Source organism: Anoplophora glabripennis, unplaced genomic scaffold (genome assembly GCF_000390285.2).
Source record: "Anoplophora glabripennis isolate ALB-LARVAE unplaced genomic scaffold, Agla_2.0 scaffold245, whole genome shotgun sequence".
Lineage (NCBI taxonomy): Eukaryota > Metazoa > Arthropoda > Insecta > Coleoptera > Cerambycidae > Anoplophora > Anoplophora glabripennis.
This window is the reverse complement of record NW_019416417.1, coordinates 152,684-174,069: the sequence shown is the minus strand read 5'-3', so window position 1 is coordinate 174,069 and position 21,386 is coordinate 152,684. Positions and strand designations below refer to the sequence as shown.

Sequence of the window (21,386 nt, the reverse complement as noted above, 5' to 3'; positions counted from 1 at the left end):
TCATCAACAATGAGTAGCGAACAAGGAACTAATATTTTTCTTTTGAACTTGGTAAAACTTTTACCGTAACGTTTCAATTGATGAACCAAATTTATGGTGATTATTGTTTATCCCGTAGCAGAGTTCATGAGTGGTATCGAAATTCGTAATTCCATCAAAACTGTGCGTGAATTCATCAAAGACCAGCCGAAATCTTAATCGAAATTCATGGAATTGGAATTAAGCATTTCAAAAACATCAATTTATCGCATTTGTGTGTACAAGGAAGTTGGAGTTTGTTGCTCGATAATGCGCCATTTCATCAATCGACACTTGTGACCAATTTTTTGGTTAAAAATCATATTTGAACTGTCAACCACTCCTCGTACTCGCCTGATTTGGCACCGTGCGACTATTATCTTTTCGGAAAAACGCATTTGATGATAAAGGGAAAGCGTTTTGTGGACGTAGAAGCCATGTGTTGTTCTTATTTTTAAAAATTTCTTTTTACTTTGGATCGCACTTTGTAGTTCACATCAGTGGTTTCTATTTCAGAACTATTTAAGGTTCACTGAATTTCAGAATTCGTAAATTTGATTTAAGAAAGCTTCAATATTTAGGAAAGTGTATAAAATATTTTTTTAGGCATCATTTTAGAAAACTTCATTTATGTATTTTAGTCATACATATATGTATGTCGGGTGCTTTTTAATGGTTGATTCCATTTTATACGGATTCTCTGGTTGTCATATTTGACATTCAAGAAGTCTATCTGAGAGCAATTGAAATTTTCTTTGTAAAATTTCAAGTTCACTAAATATAGCATTTTCATATAACATATAAATACTAAATTTACTAGAAAAAAATTATTAGTGCTGATTTTTTTTATATTAAGAAGTTTGTTTACACCAAAAGTTATTCTAAATTTTAAATGAAATTTTAAATTTAGAATGAGTTTTTAAAATATTTTTGGTTGATACAGATTTTTGAAGAATAATTTTGTGTTCACTTATGTGTCATATTTGGCGGTATAAAAATATTTTAGTCATCATCAGGAGTTTTTTAAATTTATTTGTAACTACGGCCTACTCTGACTTAGATTAAATACAGTGCTATAAATACGACATTTTACATGCGAATAAACATTTCCATAATCCATAGTCCATTTTCTTTAAATAGTTTTGATGAATTCCAAAGTATATTTGACATTTTCTTATGTATGTGTATAACACTACTACAACACTACAAGGGACATAACTCAGATAACATACTGTTTACACGGTAAAAAAATGCACTCAATTTACTCAATTTTACTCAATAATGTATCAATTTCTGTCCACACTCGATTGAGTTTCTGCTATCAAGTGAGTGACTTTTGACTCTATTCTGAGTATGTAAAACCAATTAAGAATTGACTTTTTCTCTAAATTTAACTATTACTGAATAATTTTTTACTCAGTCTTAGATTATATTCTCTTTGAATTTTAATTTAAGTATCATTGTATTAAAGTCATAACCTCCTAAGCAGTGGTTTCTACACAGATCTGTTTTAGAGACAATATTTTAGGTCTCAGTTAAAAGAATTTGTTTACTGATCGGACGAATAGATTGCCATAACCTATATTGTACGTTACAGATACGTAAGTAAGTATACGTAACAATCTAACTATCCGTTTACTTAACCAAATAATCGGGATACTATTGATTTTAATTATTGTAATGAAACCACTATATTTAAACACAATTTTCACCAAAATAACAGGATAAAGGGACACGTATCCAGCACTACACGAGATGACCTAATGGGGACGATGGGAATAGACAAAGACAACGCACGACAACCCTAGAATGAGGACATTTACTCTGATTTAGGTACAAGTGTATCAAATATGAGTTTATTTGGAGAATTTATTTAACAGGCACCTATATTTCAATGGAAATACTCAGTTTTAGTTCAAATATCACAGCAAAATTATCAAAATGCTCAATATTGAGTGAAAATGTGCTCAATTATTTCACTCAATGCATTCACTCCGTACCTTTATTGCTATCACTCACGCCGATTTTTTTACAGTGTACAAATTCTAAGCTGACTAGTGAAAACAATTAACGTTTTCAGAAATACACGTGAGTAATCCATATTCAGCATTTTGAAGTAAAATTGACTAATGTAATAAGTTAACACTTTCTGAAATATAAATGGAAAAGGTGAACAAAATCTGATCTTCAGGAAAAGCGGAAGATCAAATTTGAAACAATTTTCAAATTCATTCATATGTAAGTAGAGAAATTCAGAAAATTTAGATCTATTTTGTCGATGGGTTGGAAAAGAACTGAGAATTCAAAGCGTTTATAAAAAAACCTAAACACCATTCATTAAAATTTAAAGTAAATATTTACAAATTGTGTTTACTTTGTAAATGCAAAGGATTTGTCAACGCTTGTGGTATTTGATGTTAAAATAGCGCTATCGATTGATCTTTTGGTGAATCCAAAACCTGTTGTGACCAAAACTGTGGCTGAAATATCTTCATTCATGAGTAACTCCATTTTGAGTAATCGATATGTAAGTAGATAACACTACATATTAATTTAAATAAATCTGGGACAGACAATTCAAATATATTTTTTGATAAAACTGACGTATATTTTTCACATGAAACTCTCTAGTTAGGTGAAAGAAGAACAGCATCATACCTAGATACAACGTGCTGATAATTTCTTCTTCAGAATTTTTGTTTAATTGATAACTATCTCATAATTTATACAACACCTATACTGTCCTTATTTATCAATTGAGTGAGAATGGTTCTTAATTAATAGGATACAGTGTATCAGGTTTGGATATGTTACTACCAAACAAAAGTTCGGAGCTAGTTCATACTAGTTGGAAATTTCCTATTTATATCAAGAAACAGCCCCATTCCAAGTTTTCTTACTTAGGGACCACCCTGTAGGTTTAATATAATACCAGAACAGCAACTGTTAAATGCAATTGTTAAGAACTGTCGGAGTTTCACTAGCCATTTATAAAAGCTGCAGGATAATTTATTATCCTTTCATTGCCCCTTATCCTCATTTGTGGGTATTCCTTACCTATTATTATTTATCGCTACATTAAAAAGCTTGGTAGTGGACCCGCATGTTTGAGTTTTCATCTCGAGACGGTATTCTTTCAGTTTGAAACGTTTTTTTACTGATGTGGAATATGTGGGTCCGACTCCTAACGTTATACACTTGTTGAGATTAATAATTACATAGGAGGTACTGGTCATTTATTAGGGTAGGTACGTACCGGTTAGAAGAGCAGGAAATATTTGAACTTAATTTCAATGTCTAGTCTAATGCTACAGGGGGAAATAGTCGTTTTATGATTAACGTTAGTTTATTTTTACATATAGTTCTCAAAGTGGTGATCACGATCGGGTCTATGCTGCAAGTGAGGGTGGAAAGGTCAAGGGTAAGCTTGCCTGAGTGTCACAGGTGCCAAGAGAATCATACCTACCATTCAAAGATAAGCTATAGCCCAATAACAGGGTTATCCGGTTGTACCAGAAGCTGCACCAGGAGTTAAAGGGACATGTCAAGTCACCACTTAACCACGAGGTACAGTTTCAAGGGAACTTGAAAAAGGAGAAGGGAGAAAGGAACCTCTTTAAAGACAATCTAGTCTGGTATGCAGACAGCTTAAAGAGAGACACAAGAGTCTAAGATAGAATCTATGGACCTGGGGAAAGGGTTAAAGTAATTTTTAGTCTAGGGAGACATGCCACAGTCTTCCAGGTGATGACTATCGTATAGTTTGCAAAGAAGTTAATAAGTAAGAAAGACAAAAATCTCCGAAAGTTATACAATGCTTAAGGCAGGAAGCTCATACCATATCAAATCAAGGTTGATACAGAGCTATTTGGATACATTGGTAAGACAAAATAAGTCGCAACCTTTAGATAAAGACAATCCAGGAGGTTCTCAAAAGGACCATTGAAGAAGTTAATGACAGAACTGTTGAAGCAAAGTCGAAGCCTTCTAAGCAAAGTGAACTTGGCTGTCCTTAGGCCTTAGTGGATAACAATAGGACTGATCTATTGATCGGAAGAGGAAAATCGGAAACTGATAGAAATTTGAGGGGGCCACTGCACAATTATAAATAACACAGTCACACAAAAAAAGGTGTCTACTTTTCATGCGACATATGTAATCCGTAGTATTTTTGCCTCCTGATCACGAATCCGGTTTCATTTATATGGTTAAGACCCCGTCGAATGTGAATCCGTGGTCAGAATTCATGGTTCCTTTTCTAACCTCAAAAAAAAAATGGGCCAATTAAGATCAGATATTACAAATTTTCAAAAAATACAGATTCGCAAAATTTGGTAAACAGGGGTTTTCGGGCTCGCTGAGGTCAATTTTGCAAAATTCAAAATGACGGATCCAAGATGGCCGTGGAAATTTTAAAAAATAACAGATTCGCGCCAAATCTCGTATAAGGGGGATTTCGGGGTAGCTAATTACGAATTCGAGGTCAATTTTGCAAAGTTTTTTTTTGTGTGAATGAGGGTTCAAAATAGAATTAGGATTGGTCGTAGTGGTAAAGGATGGTGTATCTGTTCCATACATTTACTACAATTTACTGCAATAATTTTCTAGTTCTTCTGCTGATCAAAAATGCCATCTTTTTAATGTGGAACAACTGTTACATCATATATAATTTTATATCAACAGACAAATATTTTTTCATTATTTACATAACTGCGAAAGTTTCTATAAAAGTGTATTCGAAAACGATTCTGGTTTACTTTCAATTTGCAAAAAAGATAGTTGAAAAAATCGATTATCGTTCATTTATAAATAATGTGATCACACGCTTGATATTTTGTTATTTATCTTGAAAAATTTCAGCAAATATACATTTTTAAAGAGCAAAGTACATCGAATTTGAAATATCTTGAATGAAAGAAATTAAAACTAATCCTGCATAGATATCACAATCGAACGAGAGAGATGGCTTCAGCTGTTTTTGTATAGGTAATTTAAAAAATTGTGTACTATTTTCTATTAACTTTAATGCTAAATACAAATTTAGCTACATCCTGTAAAGTCAAATTGAAAAAAAAATAGTTATAGTAAGTAGTAGTAAATACATGTAGGTACCTATATTTTTGATTGAGATTATACAGGGTGATCTATCGTTCTCTTTTCACAGCGTTTTACTCCCTCGTTATTAATATATTTGAATAGGACAAAACGTAGACATATGTATAATCAAAAAAACAATTGAACGTCGATTTAAAAAGATTTAGCCGAAAAATAAAAAAAAACTATATTCGTTTTATCAGATAGTCTATATGATCATTTATAAACTTTTTGAAACGAATCCGGTGACATATAATAAGGCATAGTTTTTTCACTTTATAAGCGAAATATTCGAGAAAATAGAAATTTGCATACATCGTTAATTTAGAAATTTCCATTAGTAATTTTTGGAAATCTGAAGCAATTATTTAAAGAAAACATTATGGTTAACGCACCTTATACAGTATAATTTTTCTTATCCTTTTTCAGAGCACACTTTCCAAATTTATAAAACTAATTTTAAAAAGCAAACATGTTTATATTCTTGATTATTCGGCTTGTAGTAGGTACCTATATGAAAAAAGATGACAAATTATATATTGTTGGATTTGTAATTAAAAATACTATATGAGAAAACTAAAATATTCGAGGCTAACCAGAAATATGTACTGATGAAATAAATTTCTGGGCAAGCTGGAAGCTGAACGAGTGAATGATAATCTGTAACATATTCTGCAAAAAATAAATGTTTTTCTTCTCAAGAAATCAGTTTTGCGAAATATATTCTTAAATTAATGTGCAATAGTTTTTTATGATTGCATATTCTGATTCCCGAAACTTTACATAATCTGTCAGTTTTTTGTATTATTCAAGTATCTTAACTGCAAAAGAATAAATTGCAATAAAAAAGACTTGTGTGTCACTCTGTATATTGTTTTGATTGAAAGTATTATATTTTTTTGTACGAAAGTGTGCGGGAAATACTAGAGTAAATGTTATTTCGAAATTATTAAAAGCAAGTACTTGGCTTGACTATTGTTCAGTTTGGAGATAAGGACACAATAGTTTTGTTAATAGTTTATAAAAATAAGTAGGCATCAAAGTTAAAAGTGTCGGCCTACATTAGAAATCTACAGAAAGAAATTACTGTCGAATATAAATATATCTAGTAAGTACCAGTGATATTCTAAGAGAATTGACATGACATTATACACAAGTGGGTAAAGATCAGAAATCAAGTCCAAAGTAGCTATAATATTATAATGGTTCTTTGAGAATTTTATTCTTGAGAGCTGGGGCTAAAATTAAGGCAATTATTCAAATGTTTTCGAATTTTAATGTCTTCAATCCTACACAAGGATGCTGTAAATGCCTCTACATTATACTATAGTGTGCAGTGCAGGATTATGAATTTCATAATAAAATGGACCCACTTAATACGTTTATTGAAATAAACTTTTTATTCACACATGCTTTTTTGTAAGTAGGTTTTACCATTGTTTCTAATAGGTACTCCTTGATGATGGGCTTGTGCCCATTGACAGCATAGCACATCGATTGCTTTTGTCCCACTTATAATCTGTCCTAAAACGAAAACCCATAGGTATTTCCCCTTTTTCGGATATATTTAAAGAATGGTCGTTTTAATTTCAGAAAGCGCCATTTCAGTGTCATTTCAGACGGGTTATCTGTATTTCACATTAGTCAGTTAAGTTACAGGAAAGGTAATTATATTACAGAATTAGTAAATTTGATTTTTATAAAATCAAGAGTATTTCAGATAGCTTAAATTTTTTAATTATCATTTGTAATTTAGAGAGCTTGGCCAGTATTTCATATAGCCATACGGGATCTGTTCAGAAAATAACCGAATTTTTTTAATTACGCGGTAATGGAGATATTTAGTGATAAGCGATAGTGATTGGCAGCATTGCGATGCACATAACAAAAATTTTAACATTTGACTTTGACATTTTTTAATGCAAGATTGATATATAACTGTATTTAGAACTGTATTTTTGGTTTTATACTGATTTAATTTTAAATTGAAAGCTTTGAATTGTTTTTTAATATTACTTTTTGTCGATGGTTTCTTTTTGCATAACTATGTCCAATTAATTCACTAACTGAGTAAGAAAATAGTCACCTCACAACTTTGAACAAAAGTACCTTAGAAATAATGAGACCCAATGAAATATTCTATTCTTGTATATTAGAATGTTAAAATCGATGTGTTTAAAAATATTTAACATTCAACATTTTAAAGTAATATCCTATTCTGCTTTCTTGTTTGTCCAGATAAGGAGAACCCAAAGTTGTATAATATTTATTGGCGACGTATTTTAAATAAATGTACACCTTGTACAGCAAATGTTGGAAAAAATGTCATTCTATTAAGAGAATACATATATAGAAAGGTATCTAGGTTTCATCCGCGTATGTTATTAACAGAAAAAAAAATAACCGCCAACAGCATGGTTTGGAACCGTTTAAAAAACCTGTACTAGTATGTCTGGCTTCTGATCTGGAGAAAGTAGTTTATAGACGCTATCTCTGCTTAAAATTAAGCTTATTATAATCAGTTACAATATACGCTTACATGTTTTAATCTCTTAATCAATTTAGTTTTTTTTTTACGTTACAAGTTGGGCAGGTATATTCAAGAAACTGTAATTAAATCAGATTTATCAAATTATCAAAATTCTGGTTTTAGGGCCGTATATAATTTTTTATAGTTTTCGTGCTGTCTCATAACTGTATTTTAAATTAAAGAAAAAATTAACATAATTAATATTGAAAATGAGGAAGAAATAGTCTATAAAATCTTATATTTGTTTTAATGTAAACAAATATGTATTATGTAAGTAGTAGAAATAGTACCTAAATTACACAGGGCGACAAAATTTGGCCGACCTTGGTCTAAATTTCTAAATTGGTTCTGGTTTTCGAGATATCCTAACTTAAAAATGCCAAAATCGCGATTTTTTATATGTTTGAGGTTATGTTACATGGATAGGTAAATTTTTTTGTCAAAACCATTAATATGGTTTTAAACTATTATAAAACGCACTTGGATTTATCCTGATATTATTTTTCGTCTTTGAGAAATCACATGTTGAAATTTAATAGTTGACTTATTTCTCGATTTACTGATCATGAATCTGTACTCCAAAATACTTCAAATTTTGCAATAAACAAAAAAATGCCTAAAAATTCGATATATGGCCGATATTTTACGTATTATATCAATCTTGAAATACATTTATACGCAAAAGAGGCTAATAAGCTCAATCCCGAACTCATAAACCCTAAGCCCATAAACCTTATAAAGTTTGTGGTGCTGTGTTGTGAGTATAAGTATTCAAAAATCAAGAAATAAGTCAAACGACTAAATTTCAACATGCGATTTCTCAAAGACGAAAAATTATATCGGGATAAATCCACGTGCGTTTTAAAGAGTAAGTATATAATACTTTAAGGCCCCATTAATGGTTTAAACAAAAAAAATTACCTTTCCATGTAATATAACCTCAAATATGTAAAAAAATCGCGATTTCGGCACCTTTAGGTTCGGATATCTCGAAAACCAGAAAAAATTGAGAAATTGGAATTGGGGTTTAGGTTGTCGGCTTGTGTTACAGAAATAAATATTTTCATAATAAGGGATTTACTACTATTTGTTAACGTCAGCAGACTATTACCCTAATTAAAACGCAAAATTTGAACAATCGGAATGATGTTAAAACTATGTTGAAATTTACACACTTGCAATATTTAATACATAAGATACCTCGGTCGCCATATTGGATTGGCAAGATAATATTGCTAATTGCAATGTTGTTGTTTCTGAATGTTTTTGTTTCACGTTTTAAATCTGATTAAGAGACTGCCTCGTCACTGTCACTTTTTCAGTCATTTTGTTTTGCCGTTTGGTACTAAAATGTAAGTTTCTATTTAATATTTAGTTACAGGGGTTACTAAGGTGTTGGGGATGCATCCCATTTCTGATATTAACGTAGTAGGGGCGTTTCTCATTTTTTTTATAACTTTCAAAAGATTTACGCATCGTGTAAAATATTTAGTACGTATTACGCCAATTTCTGAACGTGTTCAAAAAGGAGAAACACAAAATATTTCATTTCAAATTACCGTATTGAATGAGATAGTTTGCAGACGTTTGTGTATTAGGGTAGAATTTTTCTAGACAAATAATCCATAATAGATTTTATGATTATATAGACACGCAATTATAACTTATGATTCATCAAAAGAGATTTGTTTTGGCGTCTTATAGCAATTAAATCCTTGTAGTGTATATTACATTTAACTGATTAATGATAACGTAAATGTAATAAAAGGTCCTAATTCTGAAGATTCTAGGAAACAAGTCATCTCACTCTAGTATAATTAGATGAATTCCAGTGAAACATAAAAAAAGAAGGAAATTGTACTTGTAAAATATTTTATGTTCGTATAATATTTTATACAGAATTTGTATAAAAAGAGAAATAGAAGTGTGTACAGGTCAAAACTGAAGTCTATTTTCTTAAAGAATGAGATTTGCTTATTGTTTGTTTAAATTTGTTTAAATTAAATTAATTGTTTACTAGTCGACTTCAATTAATCAGCACAATATACAGGGTTATTCACCCCTTTCATCTTTTTCACTTTCATACTTGGAAAATATGGTATAGCAAAGTTGCAGGAAATTTTCGTGCGATTTAAAAACTATGTTTACAAAAACAAATAAATGTTGAATTTTAGAGACACATGTTAATTTAATTTTTTTGCAAATTGCGATAGAACGTTTCTTTAACATTGCACTGATTGATATCAGGTTTGATACGCCTATCTCTAATAATAAGAGAGATATGAAGAAGAGTTAATAGTTAGTACACTCTTGACAACATTTTTCTTATTATTGAAGATGAGTTCTACGAAACATTATATCATTATAATCCTGAAAAAATGTTGTATCGAAATATGAAAAAATACACAGGGCATTCTGTCAAAAAAAAAAATATAAATTCGGCTTGCATCTCAGAAATACAACAATCAATTGTTCTTGTAAGTACAGCTTTGAAAGACAATTTTCGTCAGCCATGGCTCATAACATTTTTTAACCAAGTTATCAAGATTCTCAAATAAATTTTTGATAATTGGTATCATTACATTTTACATCAAAATGTTTGTATTAAATATTGACAAAATCCTTGAAAAATATATTTTCATACTTAATGCTTTTTAAAATTTCTTGGCATTAATGTCTGCAACTATAATATTTATGTAGTATGTAATATACGAGATTTTATTATTTTACATATTATCTTCGGTATGATATTCGCTAAATTAAAAAAGTATAATTATGAATACATATTTTTTCTAGAGCAGTAGGATAGTCTATTGCAAGATGAACTCTCTTGTGCAGAAAATACCATCGGAAATGCTTCTTTGTGAAAATTATTATGCATTGTATCGTTTGAATCATTAGAAAACATTTTAGTTTTAAAATGTATTGCAAATATCAGTAACGTATTTTTATTATCATGTACATACACCTACAATTTTAAAAATATATGGAATATGCATTTATTTGTGTTTTTAGAGAATCCATATAAAGTTCTACAAGAATTTTATCGAATACGATTTTCAAATTGTAAAATTCTTGTTCACATCTCTGTTTATTATACGCAGCTGATGAATTATGAATGGTCTGTGCAGACTGAAAATGATGCGCGGTCTGATATGCCCGTCGTACGATTTCCGCTCATCTGAATTTTCTGGTTTACACACGCTGTGGTATAAATTTAATATTTTTATTTGAGTGTTTGTAATCATTTTTTCAAATTAGTACTCTTTAACAGCGTATACTACTATAAGAGGGCCACTCCTATGTATCTCGCTTAATATACGACGCGCGTCAAAAATCTTTATATGTTTTTTTGTTGCACTTTTTGAGGCCTTTATGATCGTAAAAAAAATTCGAGATCCATGGCCAACTTTGTCAGTAATCATAAAAAAACCGGAAAAGTACTGAAAGTTTAGGGTCGTCTAACTTTTTTATTTTAAGAGATAGAGAAAACTTATTTTCATAAAATTTCATGGCAAAATTGATATTTTTCACCTGCTATAAAGGGATTTTGGCACAATCGTCTGTAAATTGCAGCGCCCTCTACGCGGGCAAAAAAAATTGTTATCGAAGTAGGCTATGTCCACAAAATAATTGCTTGTTCTTTCCTCTTTCATGCTATATACTACATGTGTCGCCTTTATCTTTTATATTTATTACATTTTTTATAATTTTGATATAAAAAAATATAAAAATTTTCGTGTTGCTTATATTAATGTAAACATTTGTTTTAAACATAATAACTACAAAAGAATTAATAAATATAATGTGCTTCTTTTAAGCAAAATACAGATTTTCTTATTACTTTATTATAGTATTGGTTTTTGCATTAGAGAGAATTAAGCCCAACATTGTTCTTTCACAGAGAAAGTAGCTTATGCTAAATCTCGCAAGCTGTAAAATCAAATGTGTTACCCATTTGACCCCAGTAACGTCATCATTTGGCAAACTGTTTATTGTTATAGTTTATACGTAACTGTTGGCTTGAAAACTGTTACAGTTAATTGTTATTTGAAAAACTATCATTTTGAAGGTGTTATAAAATAATAAAGTGTATGTCATTTGAGGAAGAGGAAAGCTCTAATTCTGTAAGTAGTTATATTTATTATGTTTTTATATTTGGCGTGTTTAAAACAATTTCTACATTAACATAAGCAACACAAAATTTTTTATATTTTTTTATATCAAAATTATAAAGAATGTAATAAATATAAAAGATAAAGGCGACATGTAGTATATCGCATGAAAGAGAAAAAAACAAGCAATTATTTGTGGTCATAACCTACTTTTGCCCGTGTAGGGGGCGCAGCAATTTACAAAACAAAATCTGTTTATACCAGGTGAAAGATATCAATTTTGCCATGAAATTTTATTAAAATAAGTTTTCTCTATCTCTTAAAATAAAAAAGGTAGACGACCCTAAACGTTCGGCACTTTTCCGGTTTTTTTATAATTTCTCACAAAGTTTGCCATGGATCTCAAATTTGTTTTTACGAGCATAAAGGCATCAAAAAATGTAACAAAAAAATATATAAAGATTTTTGACGTGTGTCGTATATTAAGCGAGAACATAAAAGTGGCCCTCTTATAGTAGACAGCCTGTATATGCAATATTCGTAATCTTACATCTAAACATTGTGGGAATGCATTTAATATAAAAAAATAAAGTGCGATATGGAGTAAACAAATTTCCTACTCGCATTGCAGTTATGCAACGAAGAAATTACTTGCTTCCAATCCTTAGATATTCTCAAATGATTCGGTTCGCCACATAAAAACTATCCAATGAGGAATGTACGGTAAAATGGTAAATGTACAGTATTGATCAGATAAAAGCTTTTACAGCAGAGAAAAGCTACATTTATTAACAGGATAATTACACTAAGAGTTGATAGGATAGGACTGATATAAATCTGTTAAAAATAATAATCTGCTATTGGTTAGGAATTTAATGTGGGACAGAATCATACAAAGATATCACATTTGAAAATTGTTGTCCATATAAGTTGTTCTAGATTTGCTTTTCCTGGAAACAGATTAACTTTTGCAACGAAGTATCGTTTTTATTGAATTTTTATCAGATATGCGTAAAATTTAAGTGCTGTTTACGGCTGCCAGAAATTGCCATAGCTTTATTGGTTGCAATATAGCGAACTAGGTAACATCTCTGTAGTGAAACGGTACTTGTATTGAAACGGCGGCACCTTTGTTGTTATTATCAGTAATTGTTTTACTATTGCGAAATTAAGAAATGCGAATGTTGTTTTTATGTTCCCGACAAAGAGACACTACCACAGCAAACAGTTAAGTGATTCATGTGTGCGTAACGTCAACAGGTGTGCGTATTTGTATTCACAGTTCGTGGCTTTTTGGTTGGGATTTCGACGTTTCAGGCGTGTATAGTTACATAGTTTTTCAGGGAATATGAAATGGTGAGTTTTGGTAAAATGTATGAGTAATATAATGTATTTCGATATCAATGTGACACTTTCTTCTGAAAATTTTAAAAAAATTGATATAATTGGCTAAAATAATGTTAAATATAAACAATAATTAAATAATTAAAAAATCACACAATTCTACAGGCCATTCTTGGATAAAAATAAACCGACTGAAATCTGGCCACCTTAGTGCAATTTTGCTTCCTTAGCATATTATGGGCCTTTGTCTTTCCACTTTTATAAACATAATTCCTTTACTTTGTTTGACATGCTCATGCAATTTGGTATAGGCAGGTTTCGAACAGATTTACTAGCACGAATTATTCCATTTAGTGTGATGCTTTCCGAATTCATCAATTAACTGTAGAGCTCTTTTATTACTCCACTCTATATTGTATAAAAGTTGAATCTTTACAAAACCGTCATCCAAACTGAGCACACAGCCTTTGTGGCTTTTAGCCGAACATGACCGTAGGTCTGCTTGTTTCTCACCTAAGTAAAGAAATTGCTAACTCTTGAAATAGTGCATTGTTTTTTTGCCTTATTTTTTTGTTTGTTAAAAATTTTTACGTAACATCATTTTATTTACTGTAAAAATGTATTAGCATTATTTCAAAGAAAAATATTTTCTGCCAAAGTTGTCAGTTGAGCTGAGTATTTGGAGGTAGATACTCTAATCTTATTATTAAATTTTCGTTTTGGTAAATTCTTTCATTCAGCGTCAATGATTAGTGAGGATCATAGGCCTACAAATATTGTTTCACGAAACTACATTCTAGGGGCTGTTTCTCATTAAATGATAACATTTGAAAAGAGATTAGATTAAATTTAAAAAAATGTCTTATGTGTCACATTTAGCAAAAACATTAAGATTAATTAAATTAGTGTCTCAAAAATTCAGATGTAATTGACAAGAGCAGTAGAAAATAGAAATTCATTTTTATGAACTTATTTTTGCCAAATTTGAAATATTTCACCTTCATAAAATAATTAATTGTTTATGATTTTATTAGAAAGTTTGTAACACCTCACAATCCAGATTTTCATAAGTTTTAATCAAAATATTTGAAACATAAAGTCTGATTTTTATTAAAGCAAATTGAAAAAAAAAATGCGAAATGACTGACTGATAATCCTGACTGATGGTTTTGAGGCAAAATGTTATTTATTGAAAGCTTTTTAAATAATTTAATTTTCACTTCTCTTTGGCAAAATGCCTAATTAAATAAAAGAGTGCTAGAAAGTGCTACAAATAAATAATTACAGACGGATTAATAAGAAGAATTATTATTTAAGGACTTAAAATATACATTTTAGATTTTTTAATGCTAAGCAACTTAAAGAAGTCTCCTCAGTGTTGCGCTTAGTATTAAAATCCCTCGTTCTGCTTCTTTTTCTGTTTGAAAAGTTTCAAGAAATTATTGACTATTATTTTGGAGATTAATACAATAGTTATTTTTCACACAAATTTTCAAAAATTACGATATAAAAGTGTTCTAATGTACAACTAGTGTAAAAAATGAATCATAATCAATTCATTTATGAATGATTATTTATAAATATAAAATCTTTAATTAAGCTATTTGAAGCATCAATAGGTAATTACAGAATCTCGGTGGTCATTTCTGATATTTTTTCAAATTATTTATTGACTTGGATCAACTGGAATATTTTAATTAATGAAAATTGAGTAATAATTATGTACTTATTTGGTTATATACCTACTTTGTTACAAACGAAATAAAAATTAAATGAAAGATTAAACAGTTGCTACATCTTGCACATATAAGAATTGAAGTAAAATTGTATGAGATAATATGCAGGGTGTTATTTAAGTACTTGGCCAAACTTTAAGGGGTGATTATTTGAGTGATTCTAAGATGTAACGTTTATATAAACATAGGTAACTTTTCAAAAAAAATCGTTTTATCGCAAAAATTTTAATAATCCTTTAGCCGATATTGTTGAAATTTCTCAGTGTTCTTTATGTTAGAAAGGGGCTAATTTAGCCCTAATTAAATTATTACTGTCCAGTGACGTCTCGGGTGGCTCCTTAACCGATATTTTTGACAAATAAAATGTGCTCCACTGACTTTTTTAAAACTTTTATAATTTTTTTCACATTAAGCAACTAAAAATACAAGTATTTTGTCTCTTGAATTCTTATCGTATCTTGCTTCCATTTTGGAAAAAAAATAAAAATCACTTTATTGCATGTCCCTGGGACAACATAATAAAAAATTTAAATTAGAAAATTATCAAAAACTGAAAGAAAGAAAAAAAATGTTACAAATAGTAATGTTAGATAAAAATTTGTTTGTGTTTTATTAATTATTAAAAAATGTTTTTTTTTGTTGTCCATGAACAATAAAATGATTTTTATTTTTCTCTCCAAAAAGGAAGCAAAATACGAAAAAATATTCAAGAGACAAAAAATGTTTTTTAGTTGCTTAATGCGAAAAAATTATAAAAGTTTTTAAAAAGTCAGTGGCGCACATTTTTTTTTTGTCGAAAATATTGATTAAGGCGCCCCCTGGGACAAAGTGGACTTAATAATTTTAATCTAGTGCGGGCTAAATTAGCCCCTTTCTAGCATAAATAACACTGCCAAATTTCAAGAAAATCGGATGAAGGATTATTAAGATTTTTACGAAAAACTATTTTTTTAAAAAAGTTCGAGAGCCTGTATCTTGAAAACGAAGCAATTCCGGACCTATGTTTATATAAACAATTCGTCACTCAAATAATCACCCCCTGAAGTGTGACCACGTACTTAAATAACACCCTGTATACCTGCAAGGTATCTAATTTTTTACAATTGGATTGCTTGTACCAGTAATCCTAGAATATATGAAGCTCTATAAATTAAAAAAAAATGTTGTGCTTTCAGTGTTTGATTTTAGACATTGAAAACAGTATTCGTTTCTTCAGGTAATATTTAAGTATGCAATTAAATTGTATTATATAAGCCTTGCCTCCACAAACATCGTTCCATATCGGAGGAGAGAAAGTTGCCCTGAAATAAGTTTCTTTCGATCCTATCAATATTTGAACAAATTTGAATGTAGCATTCTGCACGTTTTATTATTGTGCATGGAAGCTATAAAGGATTTAATTGTGATTCATACATTTTAATTGACAGCTTCACCAAAAGTGAAACTAAAATAAATGAGAACCAATCAATCATTTATAATTTGGGGTTATTAATTTATTTTAGAATATTTGTCAATAAAAATATATTACTTTGCTGCACTTCTAATTTCTTAAGAAAGTTTTAACTTTCTTAAAATCTTTTTTTATTATAAAATTTTGCAAAGAGACGTTAATATTACTTAGTTATTTAAATAAAATACAACTTTATTAAATTAAATTATTTGATTGTGAAATACAAATTTGCTATTTCAAATAATATTTACCTATGCATATTTGGTTTCAGTTTTGAATTCAAGTTCAGTCTGTTTGAAGAACTAATCTGTTTACCCATTTAGTCATTTAGTGAAATTCAATCTAAACTTTGCTTCAGAGGCAGATGTAAATATTGTTATAAATATTTATTTCGTAAATATCTGCATTATCTGAAAAATTATCAATTTTATAATAGAATATATGTATGTATATTGACCACAATGTGATATGCGGTGAATGATGTCATAAGCCTGCTAACTGTTTCGTAATTTTCGCGGAAAATGATTATTTTTTAAATTATGATGTGAGTGAGATAAATATTTATGGGAGAGTTATCTCGAAACTAACACCCATTTTGCTTTTAAGGAAAAATTATTTAATCAATTCACATTACCTATACATTTATAGTCTTTCCGATCTCAACTGAAAACCAAGAGGTTGGCAGTATGTACCAGGTTCGGTCGATGACGCAGCAACTCGGCATTGAGATATTTGGAAAACTTGTTCCAATATTTATTTATCCATACCCATATATAGGTCTGGCCGCCCAGTTGAAGAATGCGCGCGGGCAAACGCGGCAAAAACACAGCCGCACTGGGCGACCTGGCTATAACTTTAGTTGTCAAGAAATGGCCTAGCAGTGCAGTGCAGCAATGTGGAATTTGGTGTGATTCAGGTTATTTTTTGATTTATTATCGGCACCTTCTAATCATCATTCATATTGTAATTGCGAAAGGGAGAAATAAGAGGGATATTTTGTTTATTAATATTATTACAACTTAGCATTTTGGAGACATTCTGAAACGGAACAAAACGAAATTTACCATCAATATAATAAAATTGTTTAAGGACATAAATAATTAAAATATGTTGTTGGTCAAATGAAAATATAACAGAAAGTTTCTACACATTGTATATAAATTGTTATAATTTTTTACCTTTAGCAGAAAACTTTTTTAGGGACGCCTATGAAACTCATTAAATTTTATTGCTAGGCGTTTTTATACATGTTCGACTGACTTTGGAAAGACTATACGTATTTTTATCTTTACAAACATTAACTTATTTTTTTACATAATCCCTACCTAAAATTTAATATTTCTCTTAAGGTGGCCATATTCCTGGCCGAGAAATAGTGAAATTTCTGGCGTTTTTAGGTACTGAAATCTTTAAAAGTAAAACGTGTAGAACAAAAGTAAGCACAAAAATAAAATCCTTGATGTTTTTTTATTCATTGTTACCATTTAAATTTACTCAAATAAAATAATAACTAAAAAAAAGCGTTTGTAAAACATGCGTTTGCTGTTATCCTAACCCCACATTTTAAGAATTATTTTCACGTACTTATAAATAAAAGTAAACAATTTTATATGTAGGACTAAGCAAGTAAATGTTATAAGAATATTTACATGTGGAATTATATAAAAAAGTTAATATTTTCGTAGATTTCAGTACCTAAAACCTTGATGGTTTGATCGATTTTTGCACGTGTTTATTCGTTTTACTGCGGCGTCTTTGAAAATACTCAGGTGGCATGACATAACATTCCTGTTATTTGATAAGCTTTAGATTATTCAGTTATTAAATGTTTGAAATTATTTGTCTTTGCGGAAAACACTATTTAAATAATATGGGGCCCTTAACGTAAGACTAGGTTTTGAATTTTGAGTTTATGGCAACTACTTCTTTACCGTCAATTATAATTGGTCAATGATTTCACACCAAAAGAATATCCTTATCTCAAAAAACAGCAAAACAGTTTCTGCTGAAATTTTTCCCGGTTTATTTCAATAGTGACTCAAAAATATCGTTTAACCCTTCTGAAATCCACTTGCTACACATTTTAGAATCCCAGATGATCATGCATGTAATGTGAACGTTATTAGTACGCATTTGATACACATAAGAGGGTTTATACAAATGAATGCGATTAGAAACATTATAAAATTAATTTTTCGTTTTTGTAATAATTATCTCTCATTAAAATGTTCGTAAAAAAACTCTTGTAGAAAACCTTTTGGCAGGTAATGAAAATTAAGTAGTGATTTGAAAAATTGACGTTTTTTCAGTACTACTATTACAAACACAGATGCCCAATTCAAAGAAGTATCTTTTGTAAAATTTAGCTTTAATATTGGATAGCGGCAATACTACTATTTTTCAAATGTATCCACTGACATTCCATTCGTATTTTCTAATAATATGTCTCTGTTTAAGGAAAGGGAAAGTAATGCGAGCTTGCAGACTCGAACGTACTGGCTATCTACCTATATTATCCTATATTTGGATATCAAGTGTACTGTAGAGCCTATAACATAAAATATTATGTATTTAATAACGCCTGGTACTGCATTTTAATGTTTTACTTATGTCTCCCCATATTTATAGCTAAGAGTGTCGTGTCTTCCGCATTATTTTATAGATTAATGTATGCTTCCGGAAAATCGGGAAAAATCTACGCTGATATTTCGACACACTCCAAAAAGGAGCCTTTCCTATTTAGAAATTAGAAGATTTTATCAAAATTTTGATTAACTATTTGCATTTCTTTCCTTCCCGATAAATTTTATGAGCAAGAAAAGTTTATAAAAGTTGTAATCATATCCACGTTATTTATAGTGCAAATTTGAATAATTTATTTTCAAATAAATTTTGTAATGTAGGATGTCCACGAAATAGTGGGCAATATGTCGGATTTGGGCAGCAAATTTTCAAAAATTAACGTCACTTTATATTATACTTTTTTTTCGGGGTCACTCTGTAGTGTTATTAGAAGTTGAAGAGTTGCATATTAATTTCTCGTCGTATCTTTTTATAAATTTATATCACAATTTATATCGTTATAAATTTTTATCGCCATGTTTAAAGTTTTCGTACTTTTTTAAGTGAAACTCTTTGACATCCATACAACGAATTTTTTCGAGATAAATTCGTAGTACTCATAAAAACAAAAATTAGTCATTAATATATCAAAATATGTATTAATTAAATGGCATTTGAAATTAAGTATTTATTTTGCTACATAGTTTATTAATTATTATTTTCAGGAATTTATTTTTATTAAGATTTATGTTAGAAGTACAAATATACCTATTTCATTTAATAAAGTGACTGTTAAAAATGTCGATAAAAATGAAAAAGTAGGCTTATACATTTTTTTGAGAACATAACAATAGAAGAAATAGATTCAAATAACATAGCTTTTATTCAAAACTTAACCAAATTTAAATAGAAATAAAAAGTTACAAGGAAAATCGATTCTCAAGTCTTAACACTAAGAACTAATCCTCTACAGGGTGAGCGTGAATAAAGAAAATTATATTGTGACGTCCTTACCAAGGCTTAGTCAAATCCTAGACCTAACCATTTCGCCTGAACATCCTCTATATATATTTAAGCTTCCAACAGATCTAACATCTAACATAATTAAAAGTCAAATAAAAACAATCAAAACTATATCTTTTCATGGGATCATGAAGGCAAGATTTTAAAAACGGGATATTCAAAGTTATCTTTTTTTAGTTAAGTACAGTCCGTACAATACTTGTTGAGATATAATTCCAGGAAAAGAATAAGCCAATAAAGTTCTATTAACGGACCTACTGTAACAATTTATTGCGGCAGGGGCGTGCCTCGAAATTTTCCGCATTATTAAAATTAAAATTATTGTACACGTTAAACACGATGCCCTTCGACTCTTTTATTTTTCACCTCCATTGATTTAATAAGAAATTATATGCATACGAAGAAACACGCCTTCGTAACTGCAAAACAGTATTAGACCCGTCAATATAGGTTTTTTGTGTAACAAAAATACTAACAGCATCCATCCATAACTGTGCCATCATTTAAAAGACAGTTCGTAGATATACTCTGTTGTGTTTTCGACTCGCAACTCTCATTAATTAATTTGTTATTAACATTTTGCTTATAAAATCAAAACTACTAGAGCAATCTCAATTCCGTAAATGGAAAAGTTGTAGGAAATTATATTTCGAAGAAAATGAGCGAGTCGAGCGATTCGATCCGTTGATTAGAACCGGAGAAAATCCGGAAAAAGCGGAAAATTTTGCTTTTTTTAAAAAAAATAATAACTTTGTCACTTATGAAGATTTCGAGCTGAAATTTAACACAGAAGTAGATAATTATATCAACTTTAAGTGTGCAAAAGGCAGGCGCTGCCAGACCATTAGTTTTTGCGCAATTGCAATTTCAAATTTGTTATGCATTTTTTGCCGGGAGTCTGCTTGCGTTAAAAATGGTCCGATTTTAATTCTAATACCGGTTTTCAAAACAAGAAATAAAGTACTGTAAAACGTATATTTCAAGTTTTCGTTAAAATGCAGCCAAATGGATAAAACATTCACATGAACATTGGTGTAAACGGCCGAGCACGCACGATCGCGCGAGAAGTTGGGGAAGGAGGGGAAGCGTACATATACAGGGTGTCCGGTAAGTACCTCCTAATCTCTCGGGAGTGTATAGGGGAGGTCAAAATAAAACTAGTCCTTCCTATAATTTTTTTTCCTAATGTGCCCCCTAACGGAGTTATGGGGGGTAAAAGGGGTACCTAGAAATTAACGTTTAGGGTTATAACTTTGAAACCACCCTGTATATTTTAATAAAATTTTCGTACGTTGTATTACACATGGAGCTCTACGATTTGATGCTAAAATCAACTTTTTGCTATTATCAGGTGTCCAGAAACGGACTGGCCCTATCACAATTTTTCTCAAAATTTTGACAGAAGTAATTTTATCAAACTGAAAATATTATTATTAGATACTCTGAAGGTTTTTCTTTAAAAATGGTACTCTTTATTTATTTCGAAAAAATGAACGGTTTGCGAGATAAATCGG

The 21,386-nt window shown here is 30.0% G+C and overlaps 1 protein-coding gene across 1 annotated transcript in view; it reads left to right on the top strand.

Moving 5' to 3' along the window:
- The window catches only part of LOC108905287 (protein bowel), a 155,455-nt gene that overhangs the window by 2,034 nt on the left and 132,035 nt on the right, over nt 1-21,386 (top strand). The gene's annotated exons all lie outside the window — the stretch shown is intronic.